The following is a 10,203-nucleotide window of genomic DNA, read 5'->3' on the forward strand; positions in this document are numbered from 1 at the left end:
ACTGTGTGCCGCCCCCGCGACAGCCGACGGGCTGCTCAGACTGGATCCACAGTGGCTCGAGGGGTCTCCGGATCCGAGGCGGGGTCGCGCGGCTACCCGGAATAAAAAGGGGGGATTGTTTGTGGATAGTGAATGGGATAATATTCGTGACACCACCCACGGTGCGTGGTAACGTGAGGGACCACCGCTGCTGTTTGGGGAGCCCGCTGGCGATGGTGTGGCAGCTAGAGATGTTAACCCCTCCAAGGGCAGGGGAGTGGTGTCCCGGGACTCGCTGATGGATTGAACAGGGGGACCCGTCGGGAGTAGAGGGATATCAGGTACTTACACAGTCCAAAGTCACTGACGCTGACACCAGGTAAACCAAACTCTTGTATGCTCCGTTGCTGTTGGACGAGCACGCTGGGTCCGTGCCCCTTTGGTGTTGCTGGTTTGTCTGAAGCCTTGTTCCTTGGCACAGTGTGTCTCTTAGGTGGATCCCTTTCGCCTAGAACTACTCAGGTCCCGCTCACCTGCGTGACTAGCAAGGTGAGCTTGCGCTCAGGGTTCACGCTTGGGATTTTCTGGACGGTTTTGGGACGTCCTATCCCCCTCGTTGCACTAGTACCCCGATTCTGGAGCGGCTGGGGAACGGTTCCTGAAGACACCTTTCCCATCGGGTGAATTACTGGGCTGCGTGAATCTTCTTCCCAGCCTAGGGTCCACGTACCCCGTCGTGCCCTGGACTCTGCCCGGTTGTAGTACAAGGCAGCCGGCCTGCTCTCTGTAGCAGCACCGTGCCCCCTGTCACTACTCCCTGCGACCAGGGTTCCAGCTCCTACTGGCGAGGCCAACATTTGGCACCTGGGACGGGTACAGGAGCCCAGCTCCACAGCGTGACCTGTCCTGTCACCGCTGCTCAACTCCTCCACTCAACTGAACTGTACTGACATCTCTGACCCCCCTCTTCCATCCCCCCATCTGGGTGGCCCTATTCCCCTCAGGCTGCCCAATGGGTGACTGGTGGGTGTGGTGCAGAGTGTTCCTCAGGATTTTTGTATACCTGTTGGTAGCAACACCAAGTTGACAGGACCTGTAACCAAGGAGGAGCGGGTACCATGCAGAAGGGCAGATTGCACAGCACCCTTGTGACGACCTGATACGCCAGGGCGTCACAGCAGCACAGCTCCACACATTGTGTAGTAGCCGTTCAAATGCGGAGGGTCAAGTAATCGGTTTTGCATTTGAATTTCGGATTGCAATTCTGCCACAAAGACTATAGTTAAAGGGGTGGTTCACCCATATTCATTATTAGCTACATCGATATTATGTTGAGAAACAAGGTTTCTCTCAAATACCCCGTGTTGTCAATAGTGCCTGTGAGTTATTGTGCTCCCGGGCTCCGTGACCTCTGGGATCTGGTGATGTCACGTCAACTGAGGCTGGCCGCAGTCTCCGTGAGTGACTGGGCTGTGGGTTAAGTTTCACTGCTCAGCACAGCTCAGCATCACAGACCATTATCTCCCTGTTCTCTCCTCCTCCACAGCAGAGTGCTGCAAGCAGACGACACGCTGGGCTGTGACGAGCGGTGAAACGCTGCCCAAAACCCAATGACTCAGAGACCGGGGCCGGCCGTGGTGATGTCAGGTGAACAGAAAGTTGACATGACATCACCGGATCCCAGAGGTCACGGAGCCCGGGGGTCAGGTGATGGGGAAGAGTGGAATAGCGCCACTCACAGGCACTATTGACAACACAAGGTATTTGATAGGAACCTTGATTCTCAACATAGTATCGATGTGACCAATAATTAATATGGGTGATGAAATTGTGTGAGCCTATCTGTCAATGACAAGTCAATCTCTTCACATGGGATCCTATGTTAACAGACTTACCATATTTTTTGGACTATAAGATGTACTTTTTCTCTAAAATTTGAGTATTATAGACCGGATGTACCTGGCTTGCTGGTATGAGGGAGCGGTCTTGGCGACGCAGCGGGGTAATAGACTTGTATGGGGCACCATTCACATGTTTCCTCTTTTTGTTGCTATTTTTTATATATCAGTATACCGACTCGCAAAACATGAGGACCCTTGAGTCAAGGGTCAGCTGCTGGCTCATATCGTTAGGGTGGTGGGCTCCCCATAACGTGACGCTCTCCATCCTGACAATACCAGCCTCCAGCCATGTGGCTTTATCCTGGCTGGTAACGATATTGGGGGAACCGTATTTTTTTTAAATTTATTTATTTATTTTACTGCACGATATAGACCCGCCCACCGGTGGCTGTGATTGGTTGCAGTGAGACAGCTGTCTGACTGCAACCAATCATGGGTGCCGGTGGGCGGGGAAAGCAGGGAATACCAGATTGAATAATGAAGTGGCAGCCATTTTCAAAAGAGGAAAAGACGCCGGAGCTTTGTGACAGCCGTGCAGCGAGGCGCCCGTGATCGGTGAGTAGGAGAGAGAGAGGGATTGTGCTGGGGACTCAGGACGCATGCAGATACGCAACGTGCGCACATAGCCTTACTGTGAAAAGCCACGCTTTTCGTGATCGAACAGTTATCGAACATAACTCGAACTGCCGAAGTTGAAGCAAATCGTTCGAGTTCGTCGAACGACTCGAACACCGACCAAAATCACTCGAATTTGAAATTGGCGAACCGTTCGAATCGAACATCGCTGAACTCTACCCTTGACATTGGGCTGCGAGCTTGTGTATTTTGGCCAAAAAATTAACCACTAACTCATATATATTTTTCTGCACATTATATTTTTATACATGATGTAGCCAGGCCCTTTAATGCAGGCCTTGTAAACTGGGGTCTCCGTTCCTGGGTGGTGCACTTGTGACGCCCTGGCCTATCAGGTCGTCACAGGGTATTGTGTTATCTGCCCTTCAGCACAGTATCCACCCTCCTTGGTTACGGGTCCTGGTCCTTTGGTGTTGCTAACAACTGAGCCAATCAAAACCCTAGGAACACTTTACACTAAACCCACCAGACACACCATTGGGGGGCCTGAAGGGAATAGGGCCGCCCACAAGGGGGGTTGGTAGGGGAAGTGAAAAAGTGGCAGCTGAGTTGAGTTAAGGGAGTTGAGAAGGGAGGTGGTAGAGGAAGGAGGTGAAGTGACTCTCGGGAGGAGAGGTCACGGAGCAGGGCTCCTGTGTACTAGGTGGCAGACCTTTGGTCTGGGCTTGGTAGGAGCTGGAACCCCGGTCACAGGGGATAGTGTCAGGGGGCACGGACTGCCAAGGAGGGCAGCCGGAGGCCTTGAGCTATCACCGGGCAGGGGCCAGGGCACGACGGGGTACGTGGACCCTAGGCCAGGAAGTAGCTTCACGCGTCCTGGCAATTTACCCGACGGGGGTGAAGACTTCAAGTGTCATCCCTAACCCACTCCAAAATCGGGGGTACTAGCGCACCGATGGGATAGGACTTTCCCTACACAGTCCAGTCCACCCCTACATCACCATCATCGGGCTCCCGGGGCAAACCCCCACCCACCCACGGAGGGGTTAAAACACCTTGCTGCCACACCATCGCCACCGGGCGTCCCCAACAGCAGCAGTGGTACCCTAACTTACCACACACCGTGGGTGGCGTCACGAACTTTCCTAATCTCGTGTATATGTGTCGCCCTGGGCAAGCCAGGGGTCACAGGTCACAACACCACCACACCCCACACCCCAGGTAGGCACACCTAAGCTGAACCAAAAATCCTTGTTGCCTTCCTCCAGGAGTCTGATGATGCACACCAGGGGGTGGGCCAGGCGGTTGGCTCCGCCCACCGAGGAGCTCACAACTCTGGAGGCGGGAAAACCAGGCAGTTTAGCCCGGGTAGGGCAAGAGTGAACAACGGAGTTGAGTGAGGAGCAGATAAGAGAAGTGAAAGTGAAGGAAAGAAAAGTTGAAAAGGAGGAAAGCAAGAAGTGGTGACAGAGCAGAGAGTGTGCAAAGCCTGAGAGCCCAGCTTTGTGTAGGGCCAGAACAGCAAGGTCAGCGACGGCGGTGACTGTCCGGAGGGGGACCGTTTGGAAGTTCCTGGAAGGACCCCGTTGGCTGTGTGCCCGGTGGTCTGGAGCAGTGTTCCGAAGGACAGTCAGCACCAGGGCAGGGGCCTCTCGGACCCCGGAAAGGCTAGGAGTCGCCCAATTTGCCGAATCCGTCAGTGAAGGGGACGTAGATTCCCCCAACAACCAAGTCCCGATTGAAGGCAACAGCCCAACCCGTAGAACAGAGGCACCGCCACCGCCAGGGCACCAGTCTCTGAGGGCCAGCGCCTGCGGGCAAAGTGTAGTGCTCCTCCGGCCCAGCTTGAAGCCGGGGAGCGGGTTACCGGTGGGGACCCATCGCAACCAACCGTACATACAGGTGCAAGGAAGAGGGACATTACCGTCACCTACCGGGGAAGCGAAGCAGCCGTCTGTGGGACCGTCCTACCAGCCGTTTGGTTTACCGTACAAACTGTGTCCACGTCTCAGGCTGAGTGAGTACCACAGTGCCGCAAGGCACAGCGCTGTCCCCGCGTCCCTGCGCCCACCAAGCCCTGCACCTCCCAAGCCATCACCGGGCCCCGGGATCACCAACCCCTACCCACGGAGGGGCAACACAACACCTGGCTGCTCCCCATCACCATCCCCGGGATCCCCGCATTAAGCAGCGGTGGTGCTACACATCACCACAACCGTGGGTAGCGTCACGGACATTATCCCAACATCCCAAACCCCCCTTTCACTCACGGGCGAGGAGTGCCGCTCGAGAAAAACCCCCGGGATCCGGCCTACGGCTCGAGCCACCACTGAGCAGCTGCCAGACCCGAGCAGAAGGGGTGAGCGTGGTGTGCTGACACCCTCCTCCCCGCCCGCGACAACTTGGCGTCACGAACAGGATCCTACCGCTCTGCCGTCTGGTAGAGGTGCGCCTTGTTACCGCCGGAGGTGTCCGGCAGAAAAATTGCAGAAGCCGCCATCTTTGGCGCGAAAAGTTCCCGCTCGAGCGTCTTCTCGAGCAGTAGAGGCGCGAAGGCCAGAACCCCGCCCCGAGAGAGGAGGGGCCGGAAAGAGCTAAGGGGGACGGAAACAAGATGTCTGCGCCCGACGGAGCCGCTGGAGGAGCGGTGGTCGCAGCCGCAGCGGCACCCGCGGATGGGAATGGGCCTGCCCAGGTCCCGGCCGTACCGGCGGGAGGTGCCGCGGCCCCCGCGCTCGCTCAGGTCATGCCGTTTTCCTTGCCCTATGCGCCCGGAGCTGCCTGGCTACCGCAGTATGACGGGAAACCGGATGCCCTACAGGCCTTCCGGAAAAAGCTTAACCCGTTGCTAGAGCTGTACCCCCTGACTGATAAGCAACGTGCAGCGATAGTGCTAGGCCAGTTAACCGGTGCGGCGGAGCAGGAAGCGGAGACCTGGGCCGAGGGGGACCGGCTCTCTGTAGCCACCATCTTTGAGAAGCTACAGACTGCCTTTGAGACCCGGACTGAAGCCGAGCTGAGGATGCAGTTTTACCAGTGCCGGCAACGAGCTGGGGATAGCATTCGGGACTACGCTCTACGTCTGCAGACCGCCCTCCGCACGCTGAAGCGGGTGAACCCTATTAATGAGGCGGATAGCAACAAGATGTTAGTAGAGCAATTTGCGCAGGGGATGAGGTCCCCTGAGGATCGTAAACAACTCCGGCTGTGGGCCCTGGAACACCCTGATGTGGACTTTGCTGTGTTAAAGGAGCGGGCCATTAAAGCACTACAGCCTCCAGCAACCGAAGTTCTGGAACCCGCCCCGTGGCCCGTCGAGACGGCTCCCGTTATGGCGGCCTCAGCCAAATCTACCTCTCCAACACCTGCAGCCCCGAGCAGCACAGTGGAAGAACTGGCAGCCCAGGTCCGTCGCATGGACGGAGACCTTGCCAAAATCCTGGCTGCCCTACAACCTCTGACCAGACCTCAGCCTCCGGCGCAGATACAGCTTGCTGACAGTCCCGAGGACGTTCCCTGGATGCAGCGGAGAAGTGCCGACAACCCGCGGAGCAGACCCCCAATCTGCTACAAGTGCCATAAGCCGGGTCATTACTACCGACAGTGCCCGTTAAACGAGCAACCCCTGGGGCCCCGGGCCAATCCTCAGGAGTAGAACATCGTGGCCCCCCGGACTGGCGAGACCGATATATCGGGGCCCGCCCTATCATCCTCGTGGCTGTGGACGGCATACCAGTGATGGCTCTCTTGGACACTGGATCACAGGTAACTACCATACCGTACACGTTGTACCAGCGGTACTGGGCCGTAGACGAACTGGCGCCCCCAGACAATAGTATAACATTGATTGCCGCTAATGGACTCCCATTGACCCAGGTGGGGTATAAGCAAGTGGCTATGACAGTGGGGCAAGCCGAACTGCAACACCAGGGTATGATTGTGATCATGAATGAGCCCAGTGATCATAACCCGAAAATAGTGCTGGGAACCAATGTGATGGAGCACTGCATGGCTGATGTGTTAACCCTATTACAACAGCTAGCCGCCACCGCAGCAGGGAGCCGGCAGAGGGCTGTGCAGCGTGAGATCCGAGCCCTGATGTACCGCCAGCATGTAAGCTCAACAGGAGGGGAGATTGGTGGAGTAAGAGTGATGGATGTTGCTCCATTGACTGTGCCCCCTAGGAGTGAGATGATGATCTGGTGTAGGGCAGCAGTAGGGCCTCAGGGGCGTGACTACCCTGCGATGATGGAGCCCATGCCTTCTGAGCACTGGCCCACTGTGATGGCCGCCCGAGGGGTGGTGGATGTGAAGAAAGGGAGAGTGCCTGTGAGAGTGCTGAACTGTGGAGAGGAAGAAGTCAGGCTTCCCCGGTATGCCACCATTGCCAAGCTGCTCACCCTGGACCCTCACACTATCCATGAAGCCAGTCCATCCACACTTCCACCTACCACCAGCACTTCCCCACTCCGGGAGGAGACAAAGGAGTGGCATCAACAGCTACACGTAGGCACTGATGATACCCCTACACATCACAGGGCAGGGGTACACAGGGTGGTGCAGGAGTACGAACAGGTTTTCAGTAAGCACCCCCTAGACTTTGGGCAGATCAAGGGGGTCCAACACCACATTCCCACAGGTGAACATCCCCCTATCAAGGAGAGGTATAGACCTATTCCCCCTGCACATTACCAGTGTGCCAAAGATATGTTGAGGAATATGAAGGAGGCAGGGGTTATTCGGGACAGCTGTAGTCCCTGGGCCGCTCCGTTGGTACTGGTTAAGAAGAAGGATGGTACCATGCGGATGTGTGTGGACTACCGGAAGATCAACCAGATAACCCATAAAGATGCCTATCCATTACCTCGTATTGAAGAGTCTTTGGCTGCACTGAGAACTGCAAACTACTTCTCGACCCTTGACCTCACCAGCGGATACTGGCAAGTGGCCGTGGCCCCCGAGGACCGGGAGAAGACCGCCTTCACCACCCCGATGGGGCTCTGCGAATTCAATAGCATGCCGTTTGGGCTGTGCAATGCCCCCGGGACCTTCCAACGGTTGATGGAGTGCTGTCTGGGACATTTAAACTTCGAGACCGTCCTGCTGTATTTGGATGATGTGATTGTTTATTCCCAGACGTATGAAGCCCATCTGGAGCACCTGGCCGAGGTGTTCGCGTCCCTTGCCAAGTTCGGGATGAAGTTGAAGCCCTCAAAATGCCATCTGTTGAAACCCAGGGTGCAGTATCTAGGGCATGTGGTGAGTGCGGATGGTGTCGCCCCTGACCCTGAGAAGATCACTGCCATCCAGAGCTGGCCGAGACCAACTACAGTGAGGGAAGTAAGGCAGTTTCTGGGTCTGGTGGGGTACTATCGGCGCTTTATAAAGGGGTACACGAAGATGGCTGCCCCCATGCAAGATCTCCTCATGGGACAGACCAAAGGTGGTAGATCCATTGGAGCCCCACTGTCGTGGGAGGACAAGCATGAGGAGTCCTTTTGTCAGTTGAAGGCGGCCTTGACCGGAGAAGAGGTCCTGGCGTACCCTGAATATGGGCGCCCGTTCATCCTCCACACGGACGCCAGTAACGTGGGGCTAGGAGCGGTCCTATCCCAGGTCCAGGATGGAAAGGAGAAGGTGATTGCCTACGCCAGCCGAAAACTCCGGCCGACCGAAAGGAACCCTGAGAACTATAGCTCCTTCAAGCTCGAGCTATTGGCGTTGGTGTGGGCTATCACGGAGCGGTTCCGCCACTATTTGGCGGCGGCAAAATTCACCGCGTTTACGGACAACAATCCGCTGACTCACCTAAACACGGCCAAGTTGGGCGCGCTGGAGCAGCGGTGGGTAGCCCGGCTAGCCAACTATGATTTCACCATAAAGTACCGAGCTGGTCGTGTCAACATAAATGCTGATGCACTCTCCCAGATGCCCCATTTGTCAGAAGAGGGGTGCGAGGACGACGACCTCGAGGAGATCGAGTTGCCTGCGTTTCACCAGCCGCCTACTGAGAGGGTACAAGTATGTCAGCAAAGGGTGGATCTGGACCCGCGGCCCAGTCAAGAGTGGCAGGACGCCCAGGACCAAGCACCGGCTGTCCGCCTTGTCAATACTCTGGTGGAACAAGGTGCTATGGGAATAGACCCTGCCGCTCCAGCCGAAGCCCAACGCTTGTGGAAAGAACGGAAACGGCTTTACCTACACCAAGGGAGGCTGTACCGTGAGCTGATCAACCCGAAGACCCATGAGAAAATATGCCAGTTAATCGTTCCTCAAGCTGATGTCGCTACTGTACTGCGGGCATACCATGATGGTGCTGGCCACTTCGGGTGGAAGAAGCTGGAGATGCTGTTGAGGGAGCGGTTCTATTGGAGTGGGATGCGTGAATCGGTGGAAGCCTGGTGCCGAGAGTGCGGTCCTTGTACGCTGAGGAGAAAGGACGAGACTAGCCAGAGGGCACCGTTACATCCCATAGTCACCCATCAGCCGCTGGAGCTGGTCGCCCTAGACCATGTCAAGCTTACCCCTAGCCGAAGTGGGTACACCTACGCATTGACCATGGTAGACCACTACTCAAGATTTATGGTGGTAGTCCCCGTTAAGGACCTGACTGGTCGAACCGCTGCTCGAGCGTTCCAGGCTTATTTTTGCCGACCCCATGGGTACCCCGAGAAGGTACTGACTGACCAAGGCCCGGCTTTTGAAGCAGAAGTGTTTCACGAATTCTGTCAGTTGTACGGCTGCAAGAAGATCCGGACCACTCCATACCACGCCCAAACCAACGGCATGTGCGAGAAAATGAATCACTTGGTCCTGGGGCTCCTCAAGACGCTGCCGCTGGAAGAACGGAACATGTGGCCGGAAAAGTTGCCCGACTTGGTCGACATGTACAATAATATCCCGTCCAGCTCGACGAAGTGCACCCCAGCGTATCTGATGAGGGCTCGGCCTGGCCGCCTGCCGGTGGATCTGGAGATGGGGTTGGAGGCCCCGGAAGCACTCCCTTCAACGGCAGAGTGGGAAAGTCGGAGGAGGGCACAGTACCGGCAAATCCAGGAGTATGTGGAGAAAAACCTCAGTTGAAGTCGAGAACAGCAAGAGCACTGGTTCAATCAGAAGGCGCCCGCAGGTCCTTTCCAGCCAGGAGATGTGGTGCTGAAACGGAAGAGAAAAGCCCACAAGCTGGATGATCAGTGGGAGCAAGTCCCTTACGTCATACAACCCACAGAATGGGGAGATGGGAAGACCTATCAGATCAGTCGTGACCAAGGGGGCACCCTGGCCACAGTTTCCCGGGACCATCTAAAAAAATGCCCCCCAGCGTTGAAGGCAGAGGCTGAAGTACCGGTTCCTCCACCCGTGGAGAAGGCAGCAGAGGTAATCCACACTGTAATGGGTGACTTCCCAGCAAACTGGCCTACACAGAACGGCGCGGTGATACTTCCAGTGATACTGTTCCCACAACCCGTGGATGAAGAAGTAGTGGAAGCGGTTAACCGTGAGCCAGAACCAGTGCCAGTGCCCAGGGATGAACCTGTACCCAGCCCCCCTACACCTCCGCCTGCTCCACACTATAGCAGGGAGGAGGAACCGCTTGTTACCTCTACCCCACTGTCTAGCAACACTGACACCGGGCCCCGAAGGTCCACCCGTTCTAACCTAGGTAGACCCCCACTTAGGTACAGGGAGACCGTTCTATGAGTAAAAGGGGTCCGCAAATGTGAAGGAGTTGTTGTTTGTTTGAAAG

Source organism: Anomaloglossus baeobatrachus, unplaced genomic scaffold, assembly GCF_048569485.1.
Source record: "Anomaloglossus baeobatrachus isolate aAnoBae1 unplaced genomic scaffold, aAnoBae1.hap1 Scaffold_165, whole genome shotgun sequence".
NCBI lineage: Eukaryota > Metazoa > Chordata > Amphibia > Anura > Aromobatidae > Anomaloglossus > Anomaloglossus baeobatrachus.